The sequence below is a fragment of the Pelophylax lessonae genome (genome assembly GCF_965119305.1).
Source record: "Pelophylax lessonae genome assembly, chromosome: 3".
In the NCBI taxonomy this organism is placed as follows: Eukaryota; Metazoa; Chordata; class Amphibia; order Anura; family Ranidae; genus Pelophylax; species Pelophylax lessonae.
Window position 1 is genome coordinate 253188972 of NC_138770.1, and position 25850 is coordinate 253214821.

Genomic DNA, 25850 nt, shown 5'->3' on the forward strand with positions numbered 1-25850 from the left:
CGCCCTGCAATCCTCGGTGGTGGAAGGAGATGCGCCAAACAAATTTAAAAGGTGTATCTCACACGTACCAATACAGATTATGCCGTAATTTCATTTTTTTTACCCCAAAAGGGTGTATATTGAATAGCGGAATAGAAAAAAAATTATAAAACGGTGTATCTCACACGTACAAACACAGACTAGGCCCCGATTACAATTTTTTGTACCCTAAAGGCAAGATGAGGATGAGGAGTAGGAGGAGTTCAGAACAGGAGGCAAACTGAAGCGCCCTGCAATCCTCGGCGGTGGAAGGAGATGCTCCAAACAAATTTAAAAGGTGTATCTCACATGTACTGATACAGACTATGCCGTAATTTAATTTTTTACACTCCAAAATGGTGTATATTGAATAGCGGAATAGGAAAAATTTTATAAAATGGTGTATCTCACACGTACAAACACAGACTAGGCCCCAATTACAATTTTTTGTACCCTAAAGGCAGGATGAGGATGAGGAAGAGGAGTAGGAGGAGTTCGGAACAGGAGGCAAACTGAAGCGCCCTGCAATCCTCGGCAGTGGATACCCTAAAGGCAGGATGAGGAGTAGGAGGAGTAGGAGGAGTTCGGAACAGGCAGGAGGCAAACAGAAGCACCCTGCAATCCTCGGCGGTGTAAGATGCGCCCAAAAAATTGGAAAGGTGTATCTCACACGTACCGATACAGACTATGCCGCAATTTAATTATTTTTACCCCAAAGGGTGTAGATTGAATAGCGGAATAGAAAATATGATATCAAAAGGTGTATCTCACACGTACAAACCCAGACTTGGCCCCGATTACTATTTTTTGTACCCTAAAGGCAGGATGAGGAGTAGGAGGAGTTCGGAACAGGAGGCAAACTGAAGCACCCTGCAATCCTCGGCGGTGTAAGATGCGCCCCAAAAATTTGGAAGGTGTATCTCACACGTACCGATACGGACTATGCCGCAATTTAATTATTTTTACCCCAAAGGTTGTAGATTGAATAGCGGAATAGAAAATATGATATGTTGAAAAAGTGAAAGTGCATAGTCCCAGAATGTCCTTGGAGATTTTCTGGTTGATTCTCTGTATATTATAATTCCTTTTTTGTAAGTATCAGCTTTTCAGATTTTTGATGCTCTAGAGTTGAATTTATCGGTGTATTCTTTCTATTACAATGATACCCGTGCTAATTAATCTATATTTACAGGCTATTTTTACAATGCTCCTGAAGAGTGGATGTAAACTCCACGAAATGTGTAGAGTTATTAAATGATTCATCGGGACACGGATTCATGGAGTATTCATGGAATAAAATGTTGAGTTATTGGATATGCAGATTTTTTCATATTTTTTTATACTTTCATATTTATTCTCGATTGGAAAGCAATCATGTATTGTGTATTTTATATGTACATGTGTTGGTGTATGATATTTTTTATCTGCCAATATATTGATGTTATATGCATTGTACACATACATGCTGTGAGATGTTTATCTCTCCTTGGTATCCATGTCTGTGCCCTTTTTGTCTTGTCTATTTATTTATTTATTGACCAATATGTCCTGTATATTGACATGTGCTGCGTGATTGTGCTTCATCATGTAGCCACTAATAAATTAATATTTGGTTACCAGTTATTCAATTGGATTATTTTGAGACAGCATTCACCTCATTCAAAGTCCCACTGCTCCCCTTTTCTTTTTTTGCATGTAGCATATTACTCCCTACCAGAATGCAATGTTTGAGCCATAATCTACTCACTCAGATGACATCTAACATGGAGATTGCACTGGGTTTGAATTCAAGAAAAAAATAGCAGCAGGGATGGGTATGTGTGTAAGTAGGAGTAGGAGTATAAGTGGGCCAGGGGGTTGGCTAATTAAATACTCTGTTTGCCATGAATGAGCTTTTTATAGATATCCCTCCCCCATTCCTTCTTTATTTCCACACACAACCCACAAATATACCAGTAGACCAATTAGTTGGGTTTATGTGAATATATATTTGAATGTCACTGGATTATGAAAATATTTGCGGATTAATGTGAAGGTTTTTATGAACAAGTGGGTTAAATAAATACATATTGAGATGTACCATGCCAGATCTTTAAATCCTTTATTTCAGAAAAAATGAATAGCACAAGGCATACAACCTAAATTGTAAGTACAAAGCATTCAGAAAAATGACATGTAAATACAAGATTGTGAACAATGTAATGAGCATAAAAGCAATAATTGCTCTACCGAGGACTGAAATATTATCGGTAGAATGCCATACTTATACTTATAAAATGTAGACTGATCACCAATGGATGTTTGTCTTATTTCCAATTTTAATTGTAACAGGAACATTATAACATCAAGGAAGATATGTATGCTATAGAATTTGCTATAGAATTTCATTCATTTTATAAAACCTCAAGCAGGTTTTTGGAGGAGACATGAATTTCCACAGCACTGGAACACAGGTGTGCATGCAACATTAAGTAGCTGAACGGTTAGGGATGTCTTGTATTTCTTAACAGGAACTTTGCTAATGTGAAAGAAGCAGCCCTGCGGACAAGATCCCAAGGTCTACAGAAGTAAGTCTGAGGATTAAGACATATGTCTCTAAACCAAATATGGACACAACAGGGGGCAGCTTCAGAATATACGCTAGAAAGTACCTTGAGCTGCCTGACATATCCAACAGAAATTCTGGACCTATGGAATACGTTTGTGAAGGAGGGCAGGGCTCTGTGTATTTGACTTTGTGCAAAGTGTATTTGCAGTTATGCTTCCCATTTCTGAATATATGGTGAGATTTGAGAGTAGGCCATATCCTAAAAACACAATGGCTCCAAAGGAGATAATGGTTTTGTGTATTGGGTTCTCTTTGGGATGCACTTCAGAAAATGCAGCACCTGAAGGGTGTGTGTGTGTGTGTGTGGGGGGGGGGGGTGTTTTGTATGGTTGTGTGGTCAAACCAGTCAGTTTGTGTTATGCAGTGTGTGACTCTGAAATGAGGTGTTTGTTTTCAAGGCTCTATGGAAAATCAGGGTAATCTTGAACTGGAGTCAAGGATTAGGGATGCATAGAGATCTCTGGTAATGGTAATGTTCGTGTGCATCTCCAAGAATGGCCTAGGGGCCTTGAGGGCCTACCAGTTACTTGATGGCAGGCATGCAAGAATTGACAATGGTATTGGATAGCTGTCCTGTTTCACTTTTATCCATCCTGTTTTGAACTATTAGACATGCTCACCAGGACACATTACATGAAAGCTGTAGGGTCTTATAATATTTTTCTGCATATTCCAATACAACCGGAGAGAATTACCTATTCTGGGTTTTTTATTGTCCCAAATTATAACCTTATTACAGAACATGTGTGTGTGTAAAGAAAGCTGGAGGGTTGTACAGGTTGTATATGGAAAAAGTCTTTATGTAATATAGAAGCTATGGGAGGTTGGAATTTTAAAAGGCATCGCCTTTGGCAAACCACGTTAAAGTCAATGTTTGCTAAGCTGAAAGTCCGAGCCTAATTTTGCCCAGTAAATGGCAAAAAATCCTATTCCTAGTTGCAAGGGGTTGGGCCTAATTTATGTTACTATGCATGTAAGGCCAGAGTGTGCCCAGTGAAAGGGGTATTCATTTGTGTAGCCGGCTGGGCCCTAGCTTTTGGGAGGGGGATGTTTAGCACTTCAGATCTGTTGTAATTTGTCTTAAAATTGGAGAGTACCCCAAATATTTATAATTGGTGAAAAGAGGGCAGAGAGGACTAGGTCTAGAATGGAAATGATAAAAAAAGGTCATTGGCAAATGAGGCTAGTTTGTGTTCTGATGTTGTTGTCTGTATTCCATATATATATAGTCTGCCTTGATTGTGCACAAAAAGGGCTCAAGAGTCAAAATAGGTATTAAAGCAAACAGGGAACAGCCCTGCTTGGTGCCAATAATGAGTAAGAAATAATCTGACTGAGAATCATTATTCCATAGTGCAACTTGCAGAGTGCAGTATAGGGCTGATATCCAGGCCATGATATGTGGACCTAAACCTATGTGGCACATAGTGTGGTGCATAACCATGCCATTTTTGAAAAAAAAAACTAAGCTAGATTTATCAGTATTTATTTTAATGACCATCATTTTCAGTATCAAGAGCCAATAAACTCCAAACACAACAGCAACATAGCTGTAAATAAATATAATTATGTTAAAAACATGCATCATAGCTTAGTGAATTGAGCCTATTAGCTTGTCTGCCAATGTGGTTCACCTGTTGATCCATCATGAGCATAAGGCAAATTCCCCTATGATATAGCAATCTTCAGAAGTGCATTTGTAAAATCTACTGTAAGCAGATGAATGGAGGAACCGGAGAGAGCAGTCTGAGTTATTTAAAGTGACAGCATGACTAATTGAAGTACAGAATTGGTCAGTATCTGTTCAACTAAACATATGATCATTGCCTGAACAAATGAGCATTTAACTCTCTATTTTCTTTGGAGAGAAGCATAAAGATGAGAGATTGAGAGGAGAAGTCATGCTGGTGGTGAAACGACTCACAGCATGCCCAGGATATAGACTGCTGAGAGGATGCTTATAGCAGTGCATCTAACCAGCAGGAGAAAATGAGAGATAACAGCCTCTTTAGAACTGCTTTGTATTGCAAGGCTTTTTTTTCCCCTCTGCTATTTAACCTCGGATAAAGCTTTCAAATGTGCTAGATGCAAAGAGCCTCATGAATAAAGAGTTAAAGCCTGCAGCAGACTAAAATGTTATCTAATCAAAGCTCCTGCAATGTACAAGGCACAGTATTAAAATAGTAAATATCCCTATCTGCTTTTTCACAATTCACCTATTGAGCAATGTGTAGTCTTTATGCTGCCTTGAAGTTTGTAGGTCCTGGTTAAAATTTCAACTGAACACTTGCTGAACACTTGCTGCATTAAGGCTGGACAGAGACGCATAATCAACCTTGGTATATTAGACATTCTGTGCATAGGTTGCCAAATATTTCTAATTCCAGTACAACAGTCATTTCTGTATTGATAGTTTTATACACCATAGGTGTGAAAGGCAAAGTGCATAGTATGTTATAATGCTAAGAATTACTAAAACATTGCTGCTACTACATTAGCTTTATGGCTGGGTCCTTGGTGGTGTATATGAAAAACTTCATTGGAAGTTACTCACAAGTCACAAGTCTAATAATGCATTTTGTGACAAAAATACCACCCCATAAACTTACTATTTTTATTTTTTTTGTTGAAAACTCTTGGCCATTGGAAACATTTATGAGGCATACCAAGTGCTCCCTGACACAAGGCATACCAGAAGTGTTATAAATAAAAAGTCACTAAGAAAAGTGTTTGTTTTGCTTTGTCTTGCATCATTTTAAAATTGAATGTGCACTGCAGCATGATAAAGTACTGACTCTGCAGAGTGCATATATTTGTGCCGTGCCCCCAGGCAACAACCTCACAGCCAGAGAGGCCTTAACATTCGGCCCAATAAAGCCTCTGAAAAAACAGATTTTGTTTAGTTTAGGAAAAAAAAATATATATATATATATATATATATATATATATATATATATATATATATACATATAATTTTTTTTCTCCTTTAACTCATTTTATTATAACTGAATCAATGTCATCAATGGAAATCACCCTATGGAAATCAGCTTAAAACACAACATTTTGCATCAGGATACCATACAGAGAGCACCAGCATTGTTGTCATTTAAAATCTGTATATTTTTTTTCCAGAAACAAGACATATAATATATTGTATATTTAGAGAGTATGACATAGCAAAAAACATGTATTTTATAATTTAGTTGGGTAAATATACCTGTACCTCATGTTAACCACTACAATCGCTAAAATAGAAATTTCTATCTGGTGGTCATTTTTGTGAACTAGAGATTCTTCCTCCTAGAATTTCTCCTCCTATTAAACTTGTGAATCTTCACTCTTTGACTCCAAGAACTGGTGACCTGTGCCTCTTATTTATTGGTAAACCTGGCTGGACATTTCTTGTATTGGTAAACTACTTTGTGATGTGACAATGTATTATTTACCAGTAAGAGCTATAGAGATATAGAGGGAATCTCTGTCAATATCCATTTTTTATACTATAGCTTATGAATACATAATTCCAGAGAAAAACTAAAGGATATCCAAAGTCTGTCCAACAATATTTATAACTTGCAGCTAAAAGAGATTATGTTTGAGATATCAAAAAATTCAGATGCCAAAAATACTCATTCAGGAATTTGCATTTAGAGCAACTAGAGGGGGATAGATATCAGGCCCTTTCTATAGGTATAAATGGCGGCCGCTGAGCACTTGTGCGGAAGAAAGATTGTGCAGCTCAAATCAATACCACGCAGTAGAGATTGCTGGTTTGGGGCTAAAGATAATTATCTGTCCTAGTGAGAATCACTCAGTGGCAATGGTCTCTAGGAAACATATTGTATTGCTGTGTGTATCCCCATTTTTTTCCCTTAAAGGTTACCTATTAACCGCTTCATTACTGAGCACTTTTACCCTGTTCCTGCCCAGGCCAATTTTCAACTTTCAGTGCTGTCACAATTTGAATTTCCCGGTCATGCAGCGCTGTACCCAAATAACATTTTTATCTTTTTTTTCACCTAAATAGAGATTTCTTTTGGTGGTATTTCATCACTGTTGGGTTTTTTATTTTTTGCTATAAAAACGAAAAAAGACCAAAAATGTTAAAAAAAAAAAGGTTTTTCTTAGTTTTGTTCAGAAAATGTTGTAAATAAGTAATTTTTCTCCTTCACTGATACAGTGGTGATTGAAAGTTTGGGCACCCCAGGTAAAAATGTGTATTAATGTGCATAAAGAAGCCAAGGAAAGATAGAAAAATCTCCAAAAGGCATCAAATTACAGATTAGACATTCTTATAATATGTCAACAAAAGTTAGATTTTATTTCCATCATTGACACTTTCAAAATTACAGAAAACAAAAAAATGGCATCTGCAAAAGTTTGGGCACCCTGCAGAATTTATAGCATGCACTGCCCCCTTTGCAAGGCTGAGACCTGCCAGTGTCATGGATTGTTCTCAATCATCGTCTGGGAAGACCAGGTGATGTCAATCTCAAAGGTTTTAAATGCCCAGACTTATCTGACCTTGCCCCAACAATCAGCACCATGGGATCTTCTAAGCAGTTGTCTAGAAAACAGAAACTGAAAATAGTTGACGCTCACAAAGCTGGAGAAGGCTATAAGAAGATAGTGTTTTCAGATGTCAATATCCTCTGTTCGGAATGTAATTAAGAAATGGCAGTCATCAGGAACAGTGGAAGTTAAAGCAAGATCTGGAAGACCAAGAAAAATATCAGACAGAACAGCTCGCCGGATTGTGAGAAAAACAATTCAAAACCCACGTTTGACTGCACGATCCCTCCAGAAAGATCTGGCAGACACTGGAGTTGTGGTACACTATTACACTATAAAGAGATACTTGTACAAATATGGTCTTCATGGAAGAGTCATCAGAAGAAAACCCCTTCAACGTCCTCACCACAAAAATCATCATTTGAACTTTGCAAATATACATATAGACAAGCCTGATGCATTTTGGAAACAAGTTCTGTGGATCGATGAGGTTAAAATTAAACTTTTTGGCCAGAATGAGCAAAGGTACGTTTGGAGAAGAAGGGGCGCAGAATTTAATGAAAAGAACCTCTGTACAACTGTTAAGCATGGGGTGGATCAATCATGCTTTGGGGTTGTATTGCAGCCAGTGGCACAGGAAACATCTCACGAGTAGAAGGAAAAATGGATTCAATAAAATTTCAGCAAATTTCGGATGGTAACTTGATGCCATCTGTGAAAAAGCTGAAGTAAAGAGAGGATGGCTTCTACAAATGGATAATGATCCTAAACACACCTCGAAATCAACATGGGATTACATCAAGAGGCGTAAACTGAAGGTTTTGCCATGGCCTTCACAATCTCCTGACCTAAACATAATTGAAAATCTATGGATAGACCTTAAAAGAGCAGTGCGTGACAGACAGCCCAGAAATCTCAAAGAACTGGAAGACTTTTGTAAGGAAGAATGAGCAAAGATACCTCAAACAAGAATTGAAAGACTCTTGGCTGGCTACAAAAAGCGTTTACAAGCTGTGATACTTGCCAAAGAAGGCAGTACAAGATATTAACTCTGCAGGGTGCCCAAACCTTTGCAGACACAGTTTTTTTTGTTTTCTGTTATTTTGAAAGTGTAAATGATGGAAATAAAATCTAAATTTTGTTGACATATAAGAATGTCTAATCTGTAATGGGATGCCTTTTGGAGATTTTTCCATCTTTCCTTGGCTTCTTTATGCACATTAATACAATTTTTTACCTGGGGTGCCCAAACTTTCGATCACCACTGTATGCATTGATGAGGCGGCACTGATGGGCACTGATAGGCCACACTGATGGGCACTGATAGGTGGCACTAATGGGCGTTGATAGGCAGCACTTATGGACAATGATAGGCAGCACCAATATGTGGCACTGATGAGCAGGCACTGATGGGAACTGAAAGGCAGCACTGACTGGCATCACTAATGAACACAGATTGGCATCACAGATGGTTACTAACTGGTATCACTGCTGGGTACTGTTGAGGCTGCACTGATCATCAGGGCACTGATGATCAGTGCTCTGATTGACTTACAGGTCTCCCCTGTGAGGAGATGCCGCTGATCAGCTCCCCTCTCCTCACACTCTGTCAGTGCGAGGCAAGGAGAGACGATTATCAGGACTTCTGTGTTTACATGTAGTCGGCTATGATTGGATACAGCCGATCACATGGGTAAAGAGCTACATCATTGGCTGTTTACTGAGATCGGGATTGCACAATGTCGCAGGGACACAGCACGCTGCGAGCCCCTGCGGACGCACAAGAGTGGTGAGACTGGGGTGACGCCATATCATGTTGTCCCGGAATGAGAGGGGATCCATCACTGTCATTTTATATGAGCGGGAAGTGGTTAAAAAGTGTTTTTAATGGCAAATTGTGTTTTACCTTAATGCATTCTCTGCATTAAGATAAAAAAAAAAAACCTTTTAATAGCAGCTCCACTCTGACTCTCTTAAAAAATTACCTCAATCCAGTGCTGTGCCTTTGTGCAGCAACTCTTCTCCACTGTTTTTACAGTAGGCTCTGACAGCAGCAGCAGTCATTGGCTCCTGCTGCAGTCAGTCAAATCCTGTGAGAAGGGAGTGGGGGGCAGGGCCGAGCAGTGCTATCTGTGTCTATGGATGCACACAGCCTGGCTCGGCAGAGCACCTGCACGAGTACCCTATAGGAGCAAGCTTGCTATGGGGTCACTCAGAGAAGAGAAGAGGTGGAGAACACCTGTGGGGGAACCCAGAAGAGAAGGTGAGGTGCAAAGAGAAGGTAAGTGTACCCTCTTTTTTTATAATAATAAAAAATAAAATTAAAATAAAATGTTTTTACTTGCTTTGTGCAAAGTCCTTTCATATGTACCTTACTTTAAAAGCTTGTTATCAATGGGAGCAGTTGCCATTTTTGTTTAGCTTGCTGGAATTGGTGTGGGCACACATTTGATGCCTTCAGCTGCCATTCTGTTGTGCTGAGCTTCTGATGTGTCCCTGTGCCTTTAAGGAGGAATGGGCTCCCTCAAGACAAACCTGCCCTTAAAGTGGTTGTAAAGGCAGAAGGTTCTTTTTATCTTAATGCATTCTTATTGTATATAAATGCTTCAGGTATAACTTTATTCTCTAGGCTTTCCATTTGACAGATCTGATATATCTCTAGAAAATTCCCTAAAAGAGAATTATACATTTTGCAAAAAAAAAAATATATATATATATATAAATAAAGATATATTGCAAAAAGCAAATATATGCATTTATTCTTTTTTTTTAACATTTAATCCTTGAAAGCATTGAACCCATAATCTTCCTTACCATATCTTACCAAGGTATGGACCTTCAGTTGCAGAACTGGAGGAAGTATCAATGTACAGTCGTGGCCAAACGAGAATGACACAGATATTAATTTCCACAAAGTCTGCTACCTCAATATTTATGATGGCAATTTGCATATACTCCAGAATGTTACGAAGAGTGATCAGATGAATTGCAATTAGTTGCAAACTCCCTCTTTCCATGAAATAAATTAACTTAATCCCATAAAAAACATGTTCACTGCATCTGTGAAAAAGGCTTCAGGGCATCCAAGGAAGTCCAGCAAATGCCAGGACCTTCTCCTACAGTTTATTCAGCTGCGAGATCGGGGCACCACCAGCGCAGAGCTTGCTCAGGAATGGCAGCAGACAGGTGTGAGTGCATCTGCATGCACAGTAAGAAGAAGATTTTGGAGGATGGTCTGGTGTCAAGAAGGGCAGCAGAGAAGCCACTACTCTCCATGAAAAAGAGACAGACTGATATGCAAAAGGTACAGGGATTGGACTGCTGAGGACTGGGGTAAAGTCAATTTCTGTTATGAATCCCCTTTCCAATTGTTTGGGGCATCCAGAAAAAGCCTTGTCCAGAGAAGAAAAGGTGAGCGCTACCATTAGTCCTCAGTCAGCGTCCTGAAACCATTCATGTGTGGGGTTGTTTCTCAAGAGAATAGGCTCACTCAAGATAAGAACACAGCAGCCATGAAAAAAGAAAATAACAAAAATATCCTCAGAAAGCAACTTCTCCCAACCATCTAAGAATAGTTTGGTGACAGAATAATGCCTTTTCCAGCATGATGGAGCACTTTACCATAAGGCAAAAGTTATAACTAAGTGGCTTGAGGAGCAAAACATCAAAATTTTGGGTCCATGGCCAAGAAACTCCCCAGACCCTAATCCCATTGAGAATTTGTGGTCAATCCTCAAGAGACGGGTGAAAAAATAAAACCCCACAAATTCTGACAAACTCCAAGCATTGTTAATGCAAGAATGGGCTGCCATCAGTCAGTATGTGGCCCAGATGTTGATTGACAGCATGCCAGGGCGAATTGCAGAGGTCATTAAAAAAGAAAGCTCAACACTGCAAATACTGACTCTTTGCATAACATTATTGAAATTGTCAAAAAAAGCCTTTGACACTTATGAAATGCTTGTAATTATATGTCAGTATACCGTAGTAACATCTGACAAAAAGATCTAAAAACACTAAAGCATCAGACTTTGTGAAAATTAATATTTGTGTCAGTCTCAAAACTTTTAGCCACCGCTGTACCATAAGTGTGGTGATCTCACCACTCCTTTGCTTCATTGAGAACTACAGTCCATCTGCCACATTGGCAGTTTATTCAAATCCTTCTAACAGCTTTTATCGAAGTGAGGGAATTCTGGAGTTGTCAAATTTAACCACACATACAGTTTGGATATCACTTCTCCCACAGGCTCTTGATTTATTCTGTCTGTAGGGCATAGTAGCAATGAAATACTCAAACTAAATATAATGCCAAATGTCCAGAATCAGACAGTCTTCTCCTAGCTGATGCATTTCGAGGGTGACTCCTCTTCCTCAGAGCTCTGAGGAAGAAGTGTCACCCTCGAAACACGTCAGCTTAATTTGGAGATTTATATCCCACAACTGTTTCTTTTTTTTTTTTTTTTCATCAAAATGTATTACATTTTTTAGACATTATAGGCATACATGAGAATAGAACATAACCTCCAACATAGGTACTAGTCGGGTAATACAATACTGGCAGAAAATTAGGAGGTAAGGTGAAATCAAACTAAACATACCATACGTACGACCTGTGGGGGGTCGGGGGGGGGGTGATGGTAGGGAGATGGGGGAGGAAGGAGGGGGGGGGGAATGAAGGGAGGGGAGGGAGGGGAGGATAGGTAGTAGCAGGGGGGGAAAGGACGGGGGAAGAAGGGTTAGGTGAGGTGGGAGAGGGGAAGAAGAGGGGGTGTATGAGAAGGGAGGGGGGCATGTCATTTGTAACATGGTAAAAAGTCAACATCAACACATATAACAATCAAGAGCAAAGCTGTGGTCAAGTGAAGGTCTAAATGGACACTGAGTCGAGGCAATACCCTAAAGAAGATAACCGGAGAGTGGGCCTAAGCCCGATTACACCATCAGTACCTTTATGGGGATTTAAACACCAGAGGCGATGACTGCCATTTGAGACTAATAAGAGTGCACTGCATTATGTTGCAAAGGTAATGGAAGGAACGGTGGAATCAGGAGGGTCATCAATCAGGGAGTGAGCGTTGCACTAGTCCCGTGACACATAAGTACTAGGGTTTCCGAGAGAGGAAGTCTCAGGTTTGCTTGGAGGGGTCAATACAGAGTGGACCAGGGGAATGGCTGTGGAGCAGAGTAGAGGGCCCAGGTGGAGAGGACCTTCCCACTGTATTTGCAGACCAAGGGACCAGGCCCCTTAGTGAGGCCTGTGGCAGAGGGTATTTTTCCACGTAAGCAGACCATTTGTCCATCAATCGTAGATTTGGGTGTGGAGAGTGGTAGGAGTCCAATAGATCTCTCCCCAGAAGCTTGTTTAGTTCCGTAAGTACCTCACCAATCGTAGGTGGGGAGGTGAATATCCACTTGTTGAGGATGGCCCTTCTGGCCAGCATGAAGAAAGTAGAGAGCCACGGTCTATGTTGCACCATCCAAGAGCATTGAGAAGCAGTAAGAGACAAAACTTGTCCATCTAAAAGTCCAAATAGCAGCATTAAAGGGTTATGGATGATAGGTAAACCCGTGAGGGAGGAAGCAAAAGACTCAATCTCACTCCAGAATTTAGCAATATTTGAACAGAACCACAACCTGTGTGCTAAAGTGGGCCTATGAGCCAGACACCATGAGCATTTGTACGGGACATTTGAGGTTGTTGAGGTTGAGAAGGGTGTATAGGCCCTGTGTACGATTTTTAATTGCTGTTCCCTCCAAAATTCATTGACCACATATTTCCGCGTGGTATGATATCCTTTAAGTATATGAAGTTGAAGGTGGTCAAAAGGAAAGTCTTTGAACCAAGGTGAGGGTGGTGGAGGGTCCCGCTGTGAGAGTCTGTAGGATTGGACAGGCCTGTAGATGTCCGAAATGCTCAACTTCGGAAGGTCCAGGAAGTTGTCGAGGAGTGAGCTAGGAAAAGGTTTCAATTTATCTGGACACAATCGGGAGATAAAGGCAATTGATTGAAGCAAATGTAGAAAATGACTTGAAGGAATGAGGTAAGTGTTAGTGATATGGTCCATGGGAAGGGGGTCGCCCATCCCCGGGTCAAAGAGCGGGCGGAAAAATTTCAAACCGTTGCTCGGCCAGAAGGAATAGGCCGAATATTCCCGAGGATGCGGGAACTGGGGGTGACCATCAATAGGTAGGAACCTGGTTATGGTGGGAGAGAGTTTCAATAATTTGCAAGTTTCCCTCCATGCCACAATTGTATCTCTGAGCATGTAATTAGATCTAAGGACAGGTGGGATAGAGGCCAGTGAGCAATGTAGAAGAGCTCCCAACGAAAGAGGTGCAACCATACTAGATTCAATGCTATAATTGGAATACCTTGAAAGACCTGAAACCCAGTCCATGCCAATACGGAGGAGGCAAGCGATATTGTAAAGTCTAACATCAGGGAGATTTACCCCCCCCCCCCAAAACGTTGTGGAAGGGACATTTTAGTAAGGGAGATACAGGGGCGTTTTTTCCTCCAAAGAAAAGCCTGTAATGCTCGGTATAGCAGCTGGGTGTCCTTGTGCTTCAGTAACAGGGGTATGGTCTGGAGAGGGTATAAGAGTTTGGGGAAAGACATCATTTTATAGAGATGGCATCTGCCAATGAGAGAGAGAGGTAGTTCCGACCACGCTTCCAACTGGGAAATGATCTTTTTGAGGACAGGGGGGAAATTTAAAGTGTAAATGGAAGAAGGGGATTTACTGATGTTGATCCCTAGGTATTTTATGTGGGACTTTGCAATTTGGAAAACTGAGTTTTGTGCCCATGGAGGAGACCTCGCGTGGAAGAGGGGGAGGATTTCTCTCTTGGTAAAGTTGATCTTTAGCCCTGAGCAAGTTCGAAAGTTTGTGAAAATGTTCTGGATGCAAGGGATATCGGTGGACGGTTGGGAGGTAAAGATGAGGATATCATCTGCGAACATTGCTGTCCGGATCTCCTGATCACCCACCCGAACCCCGTGGAGATCCGGGTGAGAGACCAGGAACTGGGAAAGTGGCTTCATGGCCAAGTTAAACAAAAGGGGCGACAGGGGGCACCCCTGTCTGGTGCCCTTGTGGAGAGGGAAGGATTCCGATGGGTGCCCATTGGTGATGACCATGGCGCTGCGGGATGAGTACATAGCCTTGACAAGATGCAGAAAAGGCCCATCGAAACCAAACTTCTGGAGCACAGTAAACAACCAGGAGAAGACTACATTATCGAAGGCCTTCTCTGCATCCAAGGTGATGATAGCCCAAAGTCCAGGGACGGGTCCAACTTAGCCCGTTCAAGTACCGCCAGCACTTTCCTAATGTTGGTCGTGGCTGACCTACCCTTTGTAAATCCAGCTTGAGCCGGGTGAATAATGTCAGGTAGGATGCAGGCTAACCTGGGGGCCATAATTTTCGACAAGATCTTAGAGTCCAAATTTAGGAGGGATATGGGGCGATAAGATCCTGGTTCTAATGGGTCCTTGCCCGGCTTCGGAATGAGTTTGATATGGGCCTGGAAGCCCGTAGGCAGGTAATTCCCCCCATCAAGGATATGTTGGTAAATATCTTGCAAGGTAGGGGCTATCGAGGTATTCAGCATTTTAAAAAAATCGGAAGTATACCAGTCCGGGCCTGGAGCTTTTCCGGGGGACAAGGAGGTGATCACCTCCGAGATCTCCTCAATCGTGATCGGAGCGTTCAGTCGCGCTAGATCATTCGGATCCAGCGTGGGAAGCTGTACGCTATTCAGAAAGTGATTAGCCTGGTGTTCATCGACCTTGTCCGGGCCATAAAGGGAGGAATAGAAAGATTGCATTACCTTGGCTGGGGTGAGGTAAAGAGATTTCCCTCGGAGTCTCTAATTTTGGGGATATGGACCGGGGCGTGGGGACCTTTGCATAGGTGGGCTAACAATTTCCCTGCTTTGTTACCAAATTTATGAAAATTTAGGTCTTGGAGCGATTGTCGAAATTTCTCTTTGGACTCCGCCCAGTGGTCGAAAGCTAGTTTAGCTTTCTTCCACTGGGCTCTGTTGGCCGATGAATTGTGGTGGGAAAGTCGAAGTTGGGCTGCACGGAGATTATCACTAGCAGTTATAAAATGTGCCAGGGTTTTCTTTTTGTGGGACGCAGCAAATGATATTATCCTGCCTCTGGGAACCGATTTACCAGCCTCCCATAGGAGGATGGGATCTAAGGTATGCTGGGCGTTATCGCGGAGGTAGTCCGTCCACGTCTTCGTGAGGATATCTTTCAATTCCTTGTTATCAGAAAGGTACGAGGGGAATCGCCAAATCCTAGCAGAAGGGGGGATCGACTGGTCTTCCACCGTCAGAAAGGTGGGAGCGTGGTAGGAGATGGCAATCTCTCCTATAGTAGCTGATGACGTGTATTTAAGCATGGGCTGGTTTCAGAAAAGATAATCAATTCTAGAAAGACTATTATGAGGGTGTGAAAAGAAGGTGAATTCCCTACCTAGGGGGTTGGAGAGTCACCAAGTGTCTGTGAGCGTCAATGAAGAAGTAAAGTCCAGGAGCGGTGAGACAGGGCCTGGAGAGGAGGGCGTTAGAGGATTCCCTTTGGACCTGTCCTCGGAAGGACTCATGATGGAGTTAAAATCCCCACCTACCAGCAGAGGGAGGTGGGCAAATGGAGCAAGGCGGGAGGTTAAATTTTGAAAGTAGGATTTGGGAGGGGAGTTGGGGGCATACACATTGGCAATGGCATATACTATGTCACGAAGCTTCAGAGTGAGAAGTAGAAGCCTACCCTCAGTGTCAGTGTCAACAGTCAGTATGTCACATGGGAGATTCTTATTAATAAGCACAAGGACACCCACTTTGTGATTGGGAGAGTCAGATCCAAGTACCTGACCCACTCAAAGTTTCTTTATGCGAAAATGATCGCCGGGTCTAAGATGGGATTCCTGTAAAAGTGCTATATCTGTTTTAAGCCTTTTCAAGTGGAGCAAAACAGCCATCCTCTTGTGGGGTGACCGCAGACCTTTGACATTCCAGGAGGTTATATTAATATTAAGGTGGGCGGAAAAGGGGGAATTTAAATGTGGGCATTGTATAATACATGGGAGTGTGCAGTGATTTCTTAGAAGGCTGGTGCAACAAAACACAGATGGGGTGCTTAAAAAGGCTTGCCTCAAAGCCGATGGGGATGAAGAAGGTAGTCTCGACCACAGTAACAAGTAATAAGAACAACCGTAGTGTAGAAAAATAATCACATACCCAAGGAGTCTGGGACTTATCTTTTTTCCCAATGAGACTCATGTTTCAGTCATGGCGTTACCGGAGTGGATCTGGTTGCGGCTGGTCTCCTGATAGGCGTACCCGGAGCCCCGGAGAGCGCCGGTAATGAGCTGACGTCTCCGCTAGGTGATGAAGAGAGGAGGGACAGCTTCCATGGGGGGACCCTCGAAGCCGGGCAGAATTGCTCCGTTAAGGCTGTGAGGGAACAACTGATAACTACAATGCATGAAAAAATAGAGGAGAAAAATCGTTAGACAATGCACAATAGAAATGATAACGACATTCAAGAGACTCATATCAGTACAGTAGTTGCGAGCAATAGCACTGCGAGATATCGCAAACACGGCAATCGGATAAATCCTGAGGCTAACTGGAGAAAGAGGAAAAAAAAAAAAAAAAACTAACCATAATATTCCAAAGTTCCCTGAAAAAGGAAAGCTGAGTGGGGCATTTCCGGGCCGAGCTCAGCGTGGCCTGTCTCTACGAGAGTTGGAGGAATACCTAGGCCTCTTGGGCGAGTCCTTTCTGGGGCTGCGGAGGTCCCTATTTCCAGGTGAAGATGCTGGGTTCGGAGAACTTTGTGTTTCCATTGCAATATGTAAGTGCGCTTTCAGGAAATTTGCAGCGTCGTCCGGATGATGAAAGGCTTTGGTATTGCCATTATCAGTGGTAAGACGTAGGACTGCAGGGTAGGCCAAGGTAAATTTTATACCATTTTGGTATAAAGCAGAACAGGTGGGCTGAAAGGCCTTGCGTCGTATTGCGACTTCCTGAGAATAATCGGCAAAGAGAAGGAACTTCTGGCCATCCACTTGCAAAGATTTGGCGTTTCTAAACTATCTCAATATAGCTACCCGGTCAGCATAATTAAGATAGCGCACGATGACAGGGCGCGGTGTGCGCCACTCATTAGATGGGGGGCCAATTCTATGGGCTCTCTCCACCGTGCAAGGCATTGCGAGCCCTAAGGCCTGAGGGATGCGGGCTGAGCAAAATTCCGGAAGTGCCCCAGGTAAGACAGTCTCAGGAACACCGATAATGCACAGGTTATTCCTGCGAGAGCGATTTTCTAAATCCTCCAGTTTATCAAGAACATACTGCTGGGTTTGCGCTGTCTTTTGATCCTGCAACATGTGGAATTCTTCTCGACTGGAATTCTTCCTCCACATCAGAGAGCCTGTGCTCAAGATCAGTGATGCGTTTGGAGTGGTCACCTAGCTCTCTGCGCAGCTGTGCAATGCCTGCTGTGACTGCTGTGTCCACTGCTGCAGTAATTGTGGGCGATAGAAGAGCAGCCACAGCCTGGGCAATTTTAGCATATTGTTCCTCTTCAGGCAGTGGCAAAGAATTCCCTGCTTGTGGCTGTGTGAGTGGGACGGACCCCACCGATGCCTGCATGCTGCTGGTGGCCATTTTGGAAAGTTCGGGAGCGGGAGAATCGGCGGCCGGGCGGGTTTCCCCAGAGCCCGGGGTACCGTGTATCATGTACCGGTCCATCTTGGGGGTACAGCGGAGCGAGCCTGGATCGGCAGCGGGAGTCAGCGGGCGAAAGTGAGCCTGTAGCGAGGTCTTGTATGCAGGGTATGCCGGAGCCGCCGTTCACACCGCCTACCTCATCGGGCACTGGAACCGGAAGTCCGTCCCAATACTTTTTCCCCACAACTGTTTGTAATCAGTAGAGTATGCTGTATGGACACTTGGTAGACTTTTATATATATGTATATATAAGTGCAGCAATCCCGGGAATTCTTTTTCTATATATGGCCTTTGGGATGGCCTAATTGCTTGCACTGAAAGAATATTGTGTGCTGTTCGCCTCACCTGTGAAGTTATATATATCTATATATATAATATATATATATATATATATATATATATATATATATATATATCATGCTTGAACAAGTCATCTCGTTTGTGGGTATGAAGTACAGAAATGTATTTTTTAATAAATCGTTGCAAAGGTAATGCGCTAGACTGGTGCACTTCCTGTATTCTTTTAGTTTTTAGAATCTCCTGTACCATGCCCGCTGCCCCTGCATCTCCTGTATCATGCCCGCTGCCTCCTTCTGTACCATGTCCGCAGCCTCTGCATCTTCTGTACAATGCCCGCTGCCTCCTCCTGTACCATGTCTGCAGCCTCTGCATCTCCTGTACCATGCCTGCAGCCCCTGCATCTCCTGTACCACACAATAGAAGACCAGAGAAAGACAGCCGCCGCTCTGAGTGGGTTTCATTATCTACCACTTTGTTTTGGAGTTGCAGAACCTGCTCATCCCCTCTAGCTACATGTGATGAGCCTCTGTATCTCCCTTTAGGCCTCCATGAAATGATAAATACAATCAGTTGCCTAACTTCATTAGCAGCCATGCTTTGGTGCACTAAACTACAGTATATGGCACTAGTATGCTGTGATGTGCTGCAAACAAAGGGTAGGACCTGTTAGCAGTAAGTTCACACTGTTGACCGTGAAAAAGTGAATTAAAAAACCATTGCAAACGTATTTAGAAACAAAATATACCCTCAGAAAAAAATATGTTACTAAACTATTAAAACACTAAACTACAACCCAAAAAAACAGAACCCCAAACTAATCCAAAATGTTGGAAATTTAAATAAATAAATAAGCACAAACATGGAAAAAAAAAAAAACAATACGGCCTGGCTCGCAGTCTCCACACTAATTCATCCTAAAGGGGTTCTATCGGGTTGAGGTCAGGACTCTGAGCCGGCCAGTCAAGTTCCTCCACCCTAAACTCGCTCATCCATGTCTTTATGGACCTTGCTTTTTGTACTGGTGCGCAGTCATGTTGGAACAGGAAGGGGTCATCCCAAACCTCATCCCTTTAAACCAGTACACATATTAATTTCACAGGTTCTGAAGCTAATATAATGCACATAAGGGACTAATCGAGTAACCTGTGTAATTATTATGTGTCCTGGTTTAAAGGGATAATGTGGCAACCCTACTTAAGAGTTCCCTTCACTGAAACTAAGGGGCCAAGCCCAACCCCTGAAAAACAGCCCCACACCATAATCCCGCTCCACCATATGATCTGGACCAGTGCACAAAGCAAGGTATGTGCTAAGGAAGCTTCCTGGCTGTGCCATCTTGGATATTTCTGCAGATATATTTTTCAGCTTTTAATTTGTTGTCTTTGCCCATCCTCTTACACTGTAAACTGTAAGTAACAAATGTTTTGAAGCAGTGGTGAAGCTAGACATTCTTTCATCCGGGGCAAAGACTCAGTTCACCTATCCTAGGTCAAAGACACACCAATTGACGATCATATTTTTTGGGTGCTTGAAATAAGTGCTGAGAGTAAGGCATAGTTTAAATGTTCAGTTATGACGGTAAGACTATTTGCATTGTAGGATCTTCATTACTAATGAAGTCAAGAAGATGGATTTACTGAACACATTTTTCCTTATATCCCCCTTACTTTACTTACAAGATGATAATAATAGTTATATCTTCTCTTTTGTGAAAACAGGTGTCCCAGGTTGATTTTCTCTCCTTTTTTTTTTTTACAATGCTGCCAAATTAAGCACTGCGGTATCTGTCTCTGAATGGGTTGACATACTGACAGGTGTTGTCAGCAAGGAGCCTAATGACTGAAAGATGTGTTTGTCTTATAATGGAATTCAATAAAGCATAAAAGAGAGACAATGCATTGGTATTGTGTCACTCTTGGCAGTTAGTCAGTGGCAATTCATTTTTACCAGAGATGGGGAATCAGAAGATATTAAAAGAAACAAAATAAAATACAGAAAGCAGACCATAAAAAACAGAAAGTAAGTGGAAATCAAAAAAAAAATTATATTGATGTAGTTTTAATTGTACATTTACAAGTATACAAATATTTAGTGCAATATATTAAAGTTGTTAACATTAAGGTATCTTTTAGCTGATTGTATAATAAACATATTGGTGCCTCAACAGATTTGCTAAATGGCAGGGATCAGAATTGAGCAATAAGATCTAAGGGGTTGATTTATTAGAAGCAAATAGACTGTGCACTCTGCAAGTGCAGTTGCTCTAGAGCAGGGATAAGCAAACTGTGGCCCTCCAGCTGTTTCAAAACTATAAGTCCCATCATGCCTCTGCCTCTGGGTGTCATGCTTGTGGCTGTCAGAGTCTTGCTATGCCTCATGGGACTTGTAGTTCTGCAACATCTGAAGGGACACAATTTGCATATTCCAGCTCTAGAGCTTAGTAAATGAGGTAAAGATTCCATTTGCAAATAAAACCCAATCTCGTGCAAGGAAAAAATAAATACAAATTTTTGCTCGTACATTGGATTGATTCATTCAACATCATTCATTGATTCATTGGATGATGGAAGTTATCCAATCTTCTGTTAATTTACTACGCTCTGGAGCAACTGCACTTGCACCTGCAGAGTGCAACTGCACTTTGTAAAGTGAACTTTACAAGTTCTATTTGCCTTTAGTAAATCAACCCTTAAGTACAAATGCTGTTACGTTGGTGTTTCTTTTTGAAGAACTAGTATGCTAAAATATATTATATTTACAATATAATTTACATTTATGGCCCAGTAACCCCAGCCCACCCCCCCCCCCCCCCCCAACCTTCCTGTACTCAAAGTTAATGATATTCCATTGGCATCTGCTTCTTATAAAGGCAGTGGGTGCTTATTTACAAATTATAGAAAATATATACAAAAGGAACACCTCTTTAAAACTAAACATGGTACTAAGGGCAAACTATTAGAAAATATTTATAGCTTTGAAAGATGTGAAGAAATTAGGACAATGAAGGAATCTTGCTAAGAGACATATCATAATGAAGCTAGTAGCCTGCTAATTTACAGTCAATTAACCCACTAGTCGAGTCATCCTTTTATCAGTGGGAATATACCAGACTCCCTTTTTATTGACATGTCAATCAATCTAGCAATTAGTCTATTAGATTCAGATTCATGGTTTCCTAGGTGATCAGCACATTGGACTATCTGTCTATCACAATTTAGCTAATTCAGGAACCTGCATCCTTCTCTCTTACCAAGCAGGTGACAGGCCCATGCATTTATTTCCTCAGTTAGCCAGATATTTCCAGTTACTATTCCATCCTAAAACAAAGTAACTCCAAAATATTTCCATATTTACTGTTCCCATATTTACTGTGAAGATGTGCTGTGTTATAGTTGGACACCCAAGTTATTTGTTTATTCATCTTCATATAGAATGTTTTAGGGAAGCAGGACACCATTGACAATATGTTTTGTTGATGGTAATAATTAAAGCAAAGGTTCCAAGGTTGAGTGTTTAACCACTTCCCGCATTTGAGTGGAGTAGCACATTGAGTAGGACTTTGAGTGGAGATATCGGAATGATGCCTGCAGCTACACGCAACTTTCCAGTGTCTTTTTTGGCCAGTGATGCTCTGTAAAGTTATGGCAATCCTAGCAGCAACCCCTGCCACTCTCCAATGCCTTCCTGGGCTCTCCCATTCGATCGGGCAGCCCATGAAACAGAAGGTTCCTAATCATCTCTATGGTACTAGAAACCAGAAGCAACAAATATTTTGTCACTTTTGGTTCCTCCAGATGTAAACAGCACCATTTTAAAATTTGGAAAGGATCTTATTACACCAATCTTGGTGTGATTGATTGCTTTTAAGGGCAGAGGAGAGATCTGGGGTCTCATAGAACCTGTCACTACTTATTGTTATTACAAGGGATGTTTACATTCTATGTGATAGCAATTAAAGTGATTAAAAAAATAAAAGAGACAGTGTAGAAAAAAAATTGTATAAAAAAATAATAATAATGCATCCCCCCCCCCCCTGTGTTTGTGTGCAAAAATAAATGTATATATAGCACCAGACCTCCTATATAACTCTAAACTGGTAACCTGTAAATGATTTTAACATGTCACCTATGGAGATTTTTAGGTACTGTGGTTTGGCACTGTTCTATGGGTTTACACAATTTTAAAGCATGACATCTTAGGTATCTATTTACTCAGTGTAACATCATCTTTTATATTTTACAAAAAAATGGGAATTATATTGTGTTTGTTTGCACTAAAGTTAATTTTTGTGTTTGAGGGTTCTAAGTAATTTTCTAGCAACAAAATGATGATTTTTACATGTAGGGGAGAAATATCGGAATTGACCCAGTAGGGAAATGTGTAAAGGTGGATGCAGTAGTGTATAGTGTCTTTAGTTTGTTGAAAGTGACAGGGCTTCAGGTTTCAGGTGGCCAGGAGAAAGATTGTAAGCAAGCTAGTATCAGTTTAGAGGAGTAAAAAGGTCAGATAAGTTTCAGATGAACTTGAAATAAAATGCTGTAAGCCTTAGGAAGCATTGCACTCCTTTCTTGTCAGTGGAGGAAGGCCACTCTAGTACCACCAAGACCTTTATAGAGCCCAGGATGACACCCTTGGCTGAAAAAATCGGGCCCAGAAACTTGATGGTCATTCTTTAAAACTTTCACTTTTCGAGTTTGATATAAAGGTAATGGGTACAAAGGTATGCTGGAATATTATATGATTCCTCCTTTGTTGAACAGAAAGTAAGAATGTCATCTGGATAGATAGAATCTTTGAGGATAACATTGAAAAATTGTTTAAAAACTATCCAAGAGAAGAGATAACCTTGTCAGTAGACAGAGCTGTGTGTTCCTTCCAAGAGACTGCACCCTATGTGGGGGGGGGGGGGTTATATGTCTCAGGACAGGAGGTAGTATGTAAGTCTCAGGAAAAGTGTGAGAACTTAGGGTGCCTGAAGAACCCATACTGAGAGGCCAGAGAGTGGGCCCATGTAGCAGTGGTGCTGCATCTGTTCCAGCTGAGTAAGGCAAAAGGAGTTGGGTAAACCAGGTCTAAAAGATCAAAGTAAGGAGAGCAGCAGTAATGCTGAAGACAGGAAAAGTCAGGTGGCTTAGTATTTTCTGTTGACTGTTTTTTTTGTTGGAAAATCCCTGCATTGGAATCTCTCTTTGAACTTTGTTTTCCTCATGATAAAAGGGGCCAGAAAGCACTTAAACCGCAGTTCGGTCTGGCACAACTCAAAGAAAAATGCTCAAATGAGCTGAGCCATCACTAAGCTAAACATGCCCCAACATCACAAAGGTTATTAGAAACATAAACATACATCTCTATGCTGCAGAATCGTTGTGATGCTGCAGCTGCCCCTGTCTGGTTCTAAGCCCACAGAGCAATCAGATTATATGCTGAATGCTCAGTTCTGGGTCAGCTCTGAGCAGAGAGTGTTGACTATTGGTCACCACTCTCTGTTCTTCCCCTCCAGTGGTCACCGAATCTCTGGGCTGGAAAGAGAGCAGGAGCAGCTGGCTTTGACTCTCAACCACATGTTGAGCTGCCAATCAGGCAGCTGGGTGCATCCCAACATTATAGTCAAGATCCTTCCAGGGCATCTCTGTGAAATCAGCCTACAGCAGATTTTAGCCTGTTGTTGGCTAAATTTGAGTCACAGGAGAGCACAATTAAGTGCACTCTTGTGTTCCACAAGAGAAGTATGGCCAAAACAAGCTTTGACCATACTTTATTTTTTAATGCAATTTTTTTCTAAATGTTGCTAATTGCAAAATAATTGTCAATACAAAAATAAACACTAGCATCCCTTTATCCCTTTTCATCAAACACTAATATCTTTTTTGGGAATTAAATAAAGACTAAAACAATGTTAATGAAAAGGGCATAAGACACTGCATTGGCAACCTTTGTCCCTAATGTACAAAGCCCTTCACAATGAAGAAAATTGTTTTTTATATCTACCACATCAGCTTTTAAAATGCTGCTTAACTCTGCATTATGCATTATGTATAACAATAAAACATTGTTATCATATTTTCTTTCTTATTAACAATTTATCTAATATGTTGCAGATTTTCTCTGAATATCAATGCATTAAAGTGAACCTGAACTCTGAATTGAAAATTTGTATTGCTATTGAGAACATGTAGAAATACCCTAAAAATGTGCTTCTTGTCTTCAATTCCCCTGAAAATAGCACTGCATTACTGTTGCCTAGGCACCTCTGTGCCTTAAAGCCCAATTCTGGGCAAATTTTTTTTTTTCACCATGCAGCGAAGCTGTGCCTGTATTGCATGGGTCAGCTGCTCGTTTTTTCTAAGGGTGAAGAGAAAGCTCATATTCACCTGATCCACTATCCTCCAGAAAACCACACTCCCCCATGGCCCAGTGGTGAACTGTTCCTGTCTATGGAGCATCCTCTGAGCATGCGGACCACTGGACCCCAGGGGGACAGGAACCAATGGTACCAGTCTTGTGCAGGAAGGATCTGCAGGTCAGGGGCATAGGGGCCAGGGGCATAGCTAGACAGAGAGCAAGTTAGACCGCAGTGCTGTAGCTGCTTTCTTTGCTCTCATTAAAATTGAATGCTGGATCTAGTAACATAAGAAAATAAAGAGGGGAGTGCCTCTTTAATGTAGTATTAAGACGTATTTATTGATAAAACCTTAATTGACAACTAACATCTATAAGTTAAAACACTTGCTCTTCAAATAACATATACCACTACATCTAATCCTGTGCCTGTCTCCCTGTAAACAGCAGTCCACTCAGTGTATCTGACTCAAGCGCTGACAGATGGCTTTGTCACATTCAGAACTAGGGTTGAGCGGACACCTAGATGTCCGTGTTCGACGGGTTCGGCCGAACTTTAAAAAAAAGTCCGGGTCCGTGTCCCGGACTTTTACCGAACTTTTCCCGGACACCGAACCCCATTGAAGTCAATGGGGACCCGAACTTTAAGGCACTAAAATGGCTCTAAAACACCAATGGAAAGGGCTAGAGTGCTGCAAATGGCAGCAAAACGTAGTTAAGAGCATGGCAAGTGCTCTGCAAACAAATGTGGATAGGGAAATAACTTAAAACAACAAAAAAAAAACAGAAAAATAAAACAATGTTCTTCATCTCTGAAGGACGAGGCCCATATGGAGTAGGAGGGAGGTTGAGGTGGTGGTGGATGTGGCGGTGTCATAGGCGTGCGCACAGGGTGTGCCTGGTGTACCTGGGCACACCCTAATCACCTAGGGCACATAGCATTATCGCTCTGTTTGCCAGTGAGGAGATGGGAAAGATCTCCCTCGCACCTGCTCTGCTCTATTTCTCTTTGCCAGCAGGGAGAGTAATGTATCGGGGCCATGTACATGTAGGCAAACACATGCATGTGTATTTCAACTTTGGGGTGCACACCCTAATGCAATAGGCTGCGCACACCTATGGGCGGTGAAGGTGGAAGCGGCGGTGGAGGAGGACCAGGGCCGGATTAAGAGCATCATGGTCTTGGTGCTGAGGATTTTGAAGGGCCTTAAGGGCCGTGCCTTGGCATGCACCCAGAGGAGGAAGGGTGCAGCCATGCATGCCTAATTCAACATGGGATGCTGTCTCTGAAGCCCATAAACACATCCATGCATCGGCAACT